Source organism: Mytilus edulis, chromosome 6, assembly GCF_963676685.1.
Source record: "Mytilus edulis chromosome 6, xbMytEdul2.2, whole genome shotgun sequence".
In the NCBI taxonomy this organism is placed as follows: Eukaryota; Metazoa; Mollusca; class Bivalvia; order Mytilida; family Mytilidae; genus Mytilus; species Mytilus edulis.
This window is the reverse complement of record NC_092349.1, coordinates 69179629-69191423: the sequence shown is the minus strand read 5'-3', so window position 1 is coordinate 69191423 and position 11795 is coordinate 69179629.

Below are 11795 nucleotides of genomic sequence, written 5' to 3'. Positions count from 1 at the left end.
GTAAAAACATTTCTGTGTCATAAACATATGTCTTGGGTATTTCAAAACACCATTATTTTTTATTTTGGGATTTCTATAGAAAATTTTGTAATCTTGTTACATGGTGACTAAACCTTGTACACAGATCAATTAAGGGGAGGAATTTGATTGGTTAACTTCCAATGATGGTTATTTTCTTATATGCAATGAAATGTTATGTGAAATTTTTTCTATAGTACTGGACAGGATAAAACTTTACTCATGCCAAGTATTTCTTTATTTGAAACACAGATAAATTCTGCACATTTTTTTGAAAAGTGCAAATTTAACAAAGACTAATAGGGGAAAATCAATGGTGATATTACACCTATAAGGGATGCCTAGACTTTTGAGCGGAAAATCAAAATAAGCCGTAGTCTTCGATAAAAAAAAAGGCACTTTTGACTATGCAGTATGATAATGACCATCTCTTCCTTTTTGAATAACTTCTTTGTTGACTTGGATATAGATAAATAATCATCATTTTGTCTTTCTCTGGCCAGCTGTTTTACCCTGGCCAGCTCTTTTACCCTGGCCAAATTAGGGCGTCCGTTTCATTGTGCATGATATATACATTTTCAGTAGGATCTGGTCAGAATTAGGACTACAATTAATTAATTATGAGAATAAGTACTTTGCTAACAGAACATTAATTCCTTTTACAAATACTCTTTACAAGTCGGTAGGTGACCTTTCCTCATCAAATGTACACGGATTTGTCAGTAGCATTCTTGATATCCTGCATGCAGTGAACCGTTATTGCAAATCATTCTTATTATATGTACATTGTTATTGTTAATCCTTAATCTGAATGAATATTTTTCACAAGGTGTAAGGCAAACAACATCCAAACAATCAAGTTTTTTTGTTTATCTTATTTAAGATCAAACTTTGCATTGAAGTTGTTTAGACTTCAGATACACATCCATATGTTTCTGAATAAAGTTTTCAATATCTATGTTATATCATCAATCCCCCATTGATAGAGTATTGAATAATATATTATTTAAAACCAGAGATTTGAATAATGACATCATCTTATTTGATATATTTTGATGAAGTTCACGAAAATTTAGTACACATTAATCAATAAATCAGAATGAAAAACATGCATTGAAAATGAGGAAGCTTGCAATTTTTCAAAAATGCTATCATCTGTTGGCTTTGATTTAAACTGTTAAGTAGGAAGACACTAAAAAATTAATTTTTATCTCGTGCAATTTGAGTAGGAATGACGACATACATCATGTTAATCTTACTTTAATAATTCGTTGTTTTTCAGATTTAATTACATTGCGCTTTCCTGTAACCAAATATGATCCGTGTTAAACACCGTACTTTGACAAATACTAGTAATGGTGTTCTTATACAAATTTTGACTTGGATGGAGATTTTTTTCATTGGCACTCATACCACATCTTCTTACTTCTACATTATATACAAATGACTGCAAACGTATTTGTTTACGATCTCTAGTCTGTCAAGAAAATTTAACACAAATCTAGCATACTACACTTTTGAATTCTTTATGTCGTGTTTTAAATGGATAAAAACTCCTTGTTATAGCCATGCGTTCTGATCGATTTTTCTGATTAGCCTGCATGAAGAACGCTCAAACTAACCAATTAAAAAGCCAATCATATATAAATACTTGTGTAATTCTGAAGAAAAAAATAAATAAAAATATATAATTCAGAGGTTTTTATAATTTCTTTTTTATTCTTACAATTTTTCATTTGTTGTCACTTAAAAGCATACTGAAAGGAAAACAAAGTAAAGCAAAATAGTCTGAATCATAGATTTATTGACTTTCGAGCAGCGGTATAGTACTATTGCCTATTATTATGGCAATGTGGTAGACTACAGGATACAAAAAAATCCTCTTTAAAATTAATAAACTTATTTAACAATGTGTTACGAGATACGAAAACAGCATTTTTTACCAACCAAAACAATAACATTGTACGACATATGAAACACATGCTAAGAAGAACTTGTCTCAGTTATTTATGTCGGTTTTGATAGGAATTTAAAAACATCTTGTTTTTTATTAGTCTGTTTTTTAATTTAATTCACCAAGTTGGAAATAGGATGGAAGTTTTATAATTGAAGAGACAACAACTTTTTTATTACCCCAGTAGCTCTCATAAGGATGTTCCATGTGCTGCTATCAGGAAGTTTAATTAAAGATATGGAATGATATATGCTAGATCTGACAACTGAAGAGTCAATAACCTATAATTAGTAAACAGTTACTAAATATAGAGTAACTAATGAAGAAATATCTTTACTAAACTTCCCTGAAGTACCTTCAAATCAAACGATTAAATCTAAAAAAGTAGATCATCTAATATCATGAATATGTTCAATTATATTTGCAGACAATAAAATTTCATATTAATACTATTTACTATTGAGCAGCATATTATATGATTGGCAATGATTTAAGTTGTCGCTTTGAAACATTCCCCATTTCCTTTCTCAATTTTATTTGGAATTCATGAATATATTTTTTTTATAATTTACCTTATAATTGGTTATGTTTGTTAGATTGCACACACAATATGTTTTATTGCTAAATGGATGTGATGTCCCTTGCTGAATTTGACTGAAAACTTTTAAATCGTATCATTCATTTTTTTTTTAACTCGGAATTCGTTGTTTTTGGTAAGCTGTACGCGCAAAAAAAGCAATAACCAAAAATCAAGCAGTGTGCATTGTCAGGCAAAAATATTATTCGTATAAGCTTTGGAAGCAGAAACAGAAAAGGTTATGTTGTTACTCTAGGATCCATGATTGGCATCATTTTCTTAATAATTAAAATTGAATAATATGCATGGATCAGCCAGTGTAAAGACTTGCAATAAGTACTTTTTTTTTTAAAACAGACATTTTTTTTTATCATATTCTAGTCAAGAGTCAATAGGAATATTACCTTGGTCAATAGTTCAATAAACAAATTGCTCGTACGTTGGCATACTGATTTGTCATTGAATGTTCTGCTTGGACGTGTGCGCTTGGCAACGTTAAACTCTGAAATAACGTAAGTGGTGTAATCTGTATTCTGTAATTTATCAATCACTCACAAAAAGAAGCAGAACCTAAAACATATCATGACTTTTCAAATTGATTTGAGTTTTACTAATTTTACAACTGTTTAGAAAAGGCCAAAAACCCTAGCGATAAGGATAGATCATTTAGAATGCACATCAAACTATCGAAAAAGGTGTAATTGTTAGATATTATTTTGTATGTTTCCAATCGAAAGTCTAATCAAAATTCATCTACTTATTTTCGATTATCAAAGCATATGAAGTGTGCATCTGACTCCCAAAATGTCTGTTAAAAATGCTTTCTCATTAACACTAGAAACAATGTATGTTTATAAATAAACAAATCAGTCAAGTGTTTTTTGTCGAAAGAATGTGAGAAACTTATATACAACAACTTCCCTGGGCAAAATTGATGGATTACACTATTTTTTTAAGGTTCTTTTTGCATTAGTTGTTAAGTTCCTCAAAAGTGCAGGTTCTCTTACAACCTTGGCTTTGAAATAATTGGCTTTGAGTATTTCTGTTCAAGGTTAATTCAGAAAAGCGCTTAGGACGCGTGCAATTTGTAATGTTTTGGTTTCATTTTGTAAAGCTTTACGGAAACGGTGTATATCATATTGTATAAGTTTAGTGCATTCTTTCGTCAATTTTTTTTTATACAATTTTGTATAGTCTAATTTCTGAGCAAATCATTGTTTCAAATTTGTGACACCTTATATATACAATAAATTATCTAATGTGTACTAAATAAATGGTTTGTAGTTAAATTCCACAATAACAGAATGTACTTTTCTTTCTGTAAACGGTTAAAATTCTGAAAATGTTTACATTGAAGAAAACAAAAAACAACATTTAGACTTGAAATAAAACGTATAAAAGTTCATGTAACTTCAAACTTCTATAGAGCTAAATGAAGATATATTGTTTCATATGCTATAAATGAACGTTTTAGTAATGAAACGTGACACCTTGTCAATATAAATCACAGGACTTCTGCGCTTTTAATACAGTAATACAATTTTTCAAAAGAATGACGAGTTCCCATTTGTATGGAATGCCGTCAGTTTTTCTTTTATCAGGTACTAAACTTTCAACTTCATATTGAAGCTGTTATACAAAATGTAATAGTAAAGTGAAGAAATTTTTTCTCAAATAATTCAAACTTATTTGTAAGAAAAACAAGATGATTATTTTTATAATCATTTTGTGTTAAAATTCAGCAACTCAGTCGTGAATTTTGGCTCATTATATTAAGGATGACCAGATACTTTTTTTTTGCAAAGAAAAACCAAACTTAACCAACAATTATATTTTTCTTAACGTTTCACCTTGTTATTATGATACCGTTGGTTTTATTTTTTTTGGGGGTAGATTTGAAAAGTGCACAACATGCTTAAATGAGTAATAAGATAACCAAAAAATGAACAACCCTAATGCTATGAGTGAGTTAAACAGGGTTCTTTGACAATGTGTTAATGATTCGTAACGACTATCTATGTATCATGCATACACACTATTTTTTCTAAGGAAGAGTTAAAACATGAAGAGAGGTGTGAACAAACGAAATGTATAACAACATACACCCCGGGAAAACATAATAAAACGATAAAAATATCAACAAATAGGAGCAAAGCACAACAGAAGTAAGTGTGTACAGGTTGGAATAGTTACTAGAAGCATAACTCAGATATATTTACTGAAATTAAAGAAAAGTAAACTTTATCAATTAGTTAGATTTATTATTATATAACTCATTAAAACCTTCTGTATGTGATGGTCTTACTGTTTCAGTATCTATATTACCCTTAAAGGTAATTTTAATTTACTCTTTGTTTTAATAGCTTTGTGTCCTTTCGAACTTTTTTTTTAATTCAGAATCAATTATAAGCTATTTTCTTTTTACATAATTTAAATTTACTTACAAATTGAAAACCATCAATATACTTTTGAATGGATATAAATTGAACTTCGAAAACATGACAAATACAAAATGTTTTTTGAAAATAGACTACAGAAATAATAGAACTTTTGTCAATTTCATTACCGGTCGTAATTTTGTAGAAAATTTTAGTTAGTATCCGACATTGCAAGGCCAGTATATCAAGGTTTTTGCATAATAATATTTCTGTTTTCAAATATCTATTATCATACCTTATTTTGAAATAATAAGACGATGAATAATTTGAGACTTAAAATTTGTATGATGATATTGCTTCATTTCATATTTTATTGATTGCAGACATCTTCTTTTTATATTGTGGCGATGGAATGCAAATAACTTATTTTGGAAAATGATATCATATCGTTGAATCTTTATAAACTAAAAAGTATAAGCACAGTAATGAACCTTTTTCAAATGTTATGTCACAACTCCATGTACCAAGTCAGAAATATAACAGTTCTTTTCCTTTCATTTGATGTTTGTGAGCTTTTTATTTTGTCGTTTAATTGGGGACTTTCCGTATTGAATTTCTTTGCGTTTTTTCGTTTTGATCTGACACGGTAGATATGTTATTGAATAATTGGTTGTATTTAAATATATATACACTTTGTATCTTCAGACCAAATATGCATAGAATTCTGTGAAACATTTTTTAACAGTCTATTGTCCGTGGAAAACAAAAAAAAAAATGGCACATGATGTATGATTTATACTTCTGTCTTGACATGAATATGAATAATGTGGTCATTTTTATAAATTTCCTGTTAACTAAATTTTGAATTTTTCGAACAAAATGAGTATTTTCTTATCCCACAATAGATTGCCTTAGTCGTGTTTGGTCCAACCTTTTTGGAATTTTGGATCCTCAATGCTCTTCAACTTTGTACTTGTTTGGCTTTATAAATATTTTGATATGAACGTCACTAATGAGTCTTATGTAGACGAAACGCGCGTCTGGCATACTCAATTATAATCCTGGTACCTTTGATTACTATTTACCTAATATAAGTGCTTATTCTGGATCGGTATTCATAATCAAAAAGTCAGTGTTGCCTTTCATTTCTATTAAATAATTCAGGAACATATTCAAATAAACTGATCATAGATACCAGGACTAAATTTTGTACATACGCCAGACGCGCGTTTCGACTACAAAAGACTCATCAGTGACGCCCGAACCCAAAAAAGTTAATAAGTCCAAATAAAGTACGAAGTTGAAGAGCATTGAGGACCAAAATTCCTAAAAGTTTTACAGCTAGGGTAATTTATGCCTGAGGTAGACAAGCCTTAGTATTTACAAAAAAAATTTTGTAAACAGTTAATTCAGAAATATAATCATATCAATAATAATTCATGTCAGCACAAAAAGTGCTGACTATACAGCGTATGTCATAGGCTTTTTTGTAGTTTTTTTTCTTCGATAATATTCTAAAGGTTTATCTATATTAATTTTTTGTGATATTTCATATTGATTTGTATTTGATTTACTTTAACGAATTTAGGAAACATAGGTTTAGTGGTTATTTTGTAACCGTCTAGTCTTTTGCCATTTTCCATCAGCAGTCTCAAAAGAAAAAGATATGACAAGAAAAATTATAAAATATTTAAAACATAAAAAGTTAATATATGAAAAAAGAAGATGTGGTATGATTGTCAATGAGACAACTGTCCAAAAGAGACCAAAATGACACAGACATGAACAACTATAGGTTACAGTACGGCCTTCAACAATTAGTTAAGCCCATACCGCATAGTCAGCTATAAAAGGGTCCGATATGACAATGTAAAACAATTCAAACTATTCAAAACGATGACATTGTTAGACATTTTAAACAAATGCTAACAGGAACTTGTCTCAGTCGTATTCATATAAGGATTAAATATCAGGGTCTTAACTGGTCTGTCATTTTACTATAATACAACATAGAAACCAGGATGGACATCTACAAATTGAAGAGACAATCAATTCGTTTTATTACATCAGTAATTCTCATAAGGATGTTCCTTGTCCTGTTATCAGGAAATTTAATTAAAGAAATGGAATGATATCTTCTAATTCTGACAACTGACGGGTCACTAATCTAAAATTAGTAAACAGTTACTAAATATAGAGTAACTATGGAAGTAATATATTTACTGAACTTCCCTGGAGTACTTCATACCAAAATATTTAAATTGAAATAAAAATTATATCTTCCGCAGTTTACAATTATATTTTTAACGACAGCACATCAATATCATTGACTAGCATATTCTATAATTAGTAAAGAACAACTTCAATTAAATCCGCCGTAGAATAAATCATCCTTAGTAAGCTTCCCTTGCAATTTAGTATTCAATTTTTCCTAAATTTACCTTGTTTTTTTATTGATATTTCTTTGTTAGAAGAATACGACTTCTTCTTCCTATACATGCATGCAATACCTAATGACTCAGTTTAATGTGTGTAACCATATCAATATAGAGTGCTGACTTAAATTGTTAATGTTTCGAAAGTAACATATTGTAAATCGTCTAGAGAAATGAATTTCAGGAAGATGTTAAAAAAGAATATTCATTATATATGCAAACTTTATATTTGTCTAAACACAAACGTATTACACTTTTTTGTTCTCTTTTTTAATCTACTCCATAGTTTATATTACAATAACAAAAAAAAAAGATATTATTTCTTAAAACCTCATTGTTCTATTATCAATCAACTGCTTGCATTATATCTAACAAAATAAACATATGTTTTTTTAATCCCGACACTAGATAACCAGGTTATGTTCTAATAAGTAAAAACTGCGCCATTTAACATGCACCTAATAAATGAGAATATCTGAGCTCTTTGGTTTCCCGCATTGCTTTTTTTTTGTCAAAGTGTTCTGGAGTCGAAGCGACATTCTCGTCAACAGAGCATGCATATTCCAGTCAATAATATTGTAAAAATAAAATTGTTTGAGATTTAGAACACCTGAGATCACCCCTAGTTTTTGGCGGGGTTCGTGTTGTGTATTCTTAAGTTTTCTATGTTGTTTTGTGTGTACTATTGATTGTCTGTTTGTACTTTTTATTTTTAGCCATAGCGTTGTCAGGTTATTTTCGATTTATGAGTTTGACTGTCCCTCTGGTATTTTTCGTCCCTCTTTTGTAAATATAACAGAAAAAAATGTATCTTGAAAGGTAATAGGATACCGACGAAGTAATAGAGATGGAACACAATTACCATGACAATATTTATAATTATTTTCGATTCACAGAAAAACAAGTACAAAATAAAATGTATTATAATAGTGGTTGATGAATAAATATTGTTAATATATACTGAAAATAAAACAATTTATTGTTTCTTCACTGATCATCCTCAATGTGATGGTCATACAATGTTTGTTGGAAAAATATCTGAAATTAATATTATGGAACAAATATTTGAATTCTAGAAATTTTGTATTAACATAGGACCACCTCAATGTCTAAATTAAAACAAGGATACCAAAAAAGAACAAGAGACGTTAGTTTTCTCGTTTGGTTATATCAGGGCCTTTTATAGCTGACTATGCGGCATGGGCTTTGTTAATTGGTGAAGGCCGTACGATGACCTATAGTTGTTAATGTCTGTGTCATTTTGGTCTCTTGTGGACAGTTGTCTCTTTGGCAATCATACCACATCTTCTTTTTTATATGATCAATACTTCTCACTCTGTTAGCGACTGCTGTGTGCTTTGTATCTAGGTTTGCTCTAACTTTGATTTTTAAAGCTAACGATTTTAATATATGAAACGGCATAAAGCAATGAAAGGTATATATATATATAATTATATATATATAAATATGCAACATACATGTATAGCATAAGCATTGTTGTTAATTGTGTAGTTCAGTTTTAACAACAACAAATGCGATATAAACTGGTAATTTACTAAACATTTGCTATCTCGAAGATTGATGGTAATATAATAATTAATTATATTACTCGTGATAAGTTGGTGGGAAGTCTCATTCGGTGATAATTAAGAAACAAGAAAAAGATGTACTAAAATTATCGAATTCTGATACATACATATTCTACAGCAATCAGCATAAAGATCCACTTGTTTAACATACGAACAGTTAGTTAATAAAAAAAGGATGTAGAACCTTATTTGCATGCTGATAAGTTAAGAAGAAGTCAAATCACAAAAACCTGAACTCTGAGGAAAATTCAGAACGGAAATTCCTTGAAAAATGGCAAACAAAAGCTTAACCACATCAAACGAATGGACAACAACTTTCATATTCCTGATTTTGTACAGTCATCTTGTTTTGTAGAAAATGGTGGATTAAACCAGGTTGTATAGCAAGGTTAAATAAAGGCAACAGTAGTATACCGATGTTCAAAACTCATAAATCGATAGACAAAAACAAATCCGGGTCATAAACCAAAACCGAGGGAAACGCATTAAATACAAGAAAATGACGGCCAACATTAAAATGTAAAACACACAGAAACGAACTTAGAATTAGACAAAGTCCGATGCGAATAACAAATAAACTAAATACATGAACATAACATAGCTCTCATTGAATGACAGTCGCATACCATTCCATTATATTGACAACAACGTGTGAACAAAACAAAAACAAAAAAAAAGAGGGAAAAATGTAGAAAATAGGGGTAAACCAGTCAACATTGTTTTATTTTTAATCACAATCACAAAAATTGTCAACAAATTAAGGAAACACAAAAACACATTTTTTTTCAAAGTGAGATTGGTTTGTGAGAATATACCACTGCTGTATGATGTGAGAATGCAGACAAAGAGAATATTGGCTAAAGGTACATGTAGTATTGCCTAAAAAAAACCTAAGTGTCATTAAAATAACCAAATTTACTAGTTCCGTTATTTTAATTAAGCAACAAATGATTTTCCATTGCAAAAAAAAAACTGTGTAAACTATTTATATTCTTAGATGGATATTTAAAAAAACATAAATGATGCAAGGTTAAGTCTTGGATGCATTTATTGGTTGTGGTTTTGTGATAAGGAATGTTATTTTAACAAATACATGTTACTTTGTGCTAATGTACTTTAAAAGTGCATTTAGCTTTCTGTAAAATAAAAATAATGGATAATTCTATAATTTAAATCTATTTTGAGCCTTAAAACAATTTGTTTGATCGTTTCTAGTTGTCATTGATAAACGATAGGAAATATTAACTAAATCGTTTCTTGTCGTTCTAAATCAGTTGCGTTCTACAAAAGGCACTTCTGTAGATATCAACCTCATACCATTAGTACATCCGTTTAAATTTTATAAAGGTTTCCCGGCATTGAAAACGATTTTTTTGCAGAACGAAAAATATTTGAAATATTTAGATTTAATACAGTGTAAACAAGTACTAGTATGTATAAGTAAAATAAATTTCATACTTTCCGTTTTCTTTCGATTACTATAGACTATATTAATAGAAAATTTTCTGATAGTTTGTATATAAGATGTTTTATAAGCTCTTTGTTAGGGCATTAGTAAAAGATATCTGTTCATCATATACTTCGACTTAGGAAAATATCCTTTAAAAACTAACACTTTTTCTCACCAAAAATATATTTGAACTCAAATTTTACCATTAAAAAATAACATAAGTTCAGAAATTATTTCGTCCATTTATCATTATTATTTCAGGAAAATCTGCAAATAGTTATATGTATCAGATATCATAATGCGATTTTTTTATAAATGCGATACTCACCCAGTCGTGTTATTTGCATTAATAAAAACCTCGCAATAAATTTTGAATTCAATTATAAATCACATATATCTATAAGTGAAATGCCCAAATGTACTGATCCTTTTTAAAGATATAACACTTATGTTCGGCTTTGAGCGTTCCTGATGAAGGTAGATCCAGAAAAGCGCTTCGGACGCAAGAAATTATTAAACGTGTTGTTTTCAATTTTATTTTTACATCACTGGGTCGATACCTCTGCTGGTGGACAATCAGTCCCCGAGCCAAGAAGTCAGTACTTCGGTACTGGCATGATTTCACAAACTTAACTAAAATTGTCCGTTTATGAATTTTGAAATTATTAAGAAACTAAGGTTTCAACTTCCTCAGGCAAAGTTGGCTTAAGATGAGTTTGGCTATTTATTTTAGGTATTTTTGACATACAGCTCTACAACGGTTTCGGTACTTGTACATCTTCGGATTTCAAATGTTTGGCTTTGAGCGTTCCTGATGAAGGTAAATCCAGAAAAGCGCTTCGGGCGCATTAAATTATTAAACGTGTTGTTTTCCTTTCTTTACATCACTGGGTCGATACCACTGCTGGTGAACTATTAGTTCCCTGTTGAAGGCCGTACCGTGATCTATATTTGTTAATTTCAATGTCATATGGTCTCTTGTAAAGATTTGTCTTATTGGTAATTTTACTATATCTTCTTTTTCTATAAATTGAGGTATTTGCCGATTACCGACGAAATGACTTGAGATAAAATTAAGGATTGGCATGTGGTATTAACCGGAAGAAGTAAATAAACTTGGAAGAAACTAATAGTTAACGCACAATTAAAGTCTATAATCATACTATAAAAATACAAGTCTATGTTTATGATACCTTTTATTTTTGTCACGAATAACATCATTTGGCATGTGATATGTCAGGTATCTTTGTAAATCCAATTTCTATAAAGCTCTCACTGTTTTTGTTCGTTCAATCTTAGTCCCTTTTCAGAAAACTAGTCATTTGACTTTCTCTTCTATTCACAAAAATATTGTTATAGACTCGATTTCAAGTCACAATTAATCATTTCTTGTT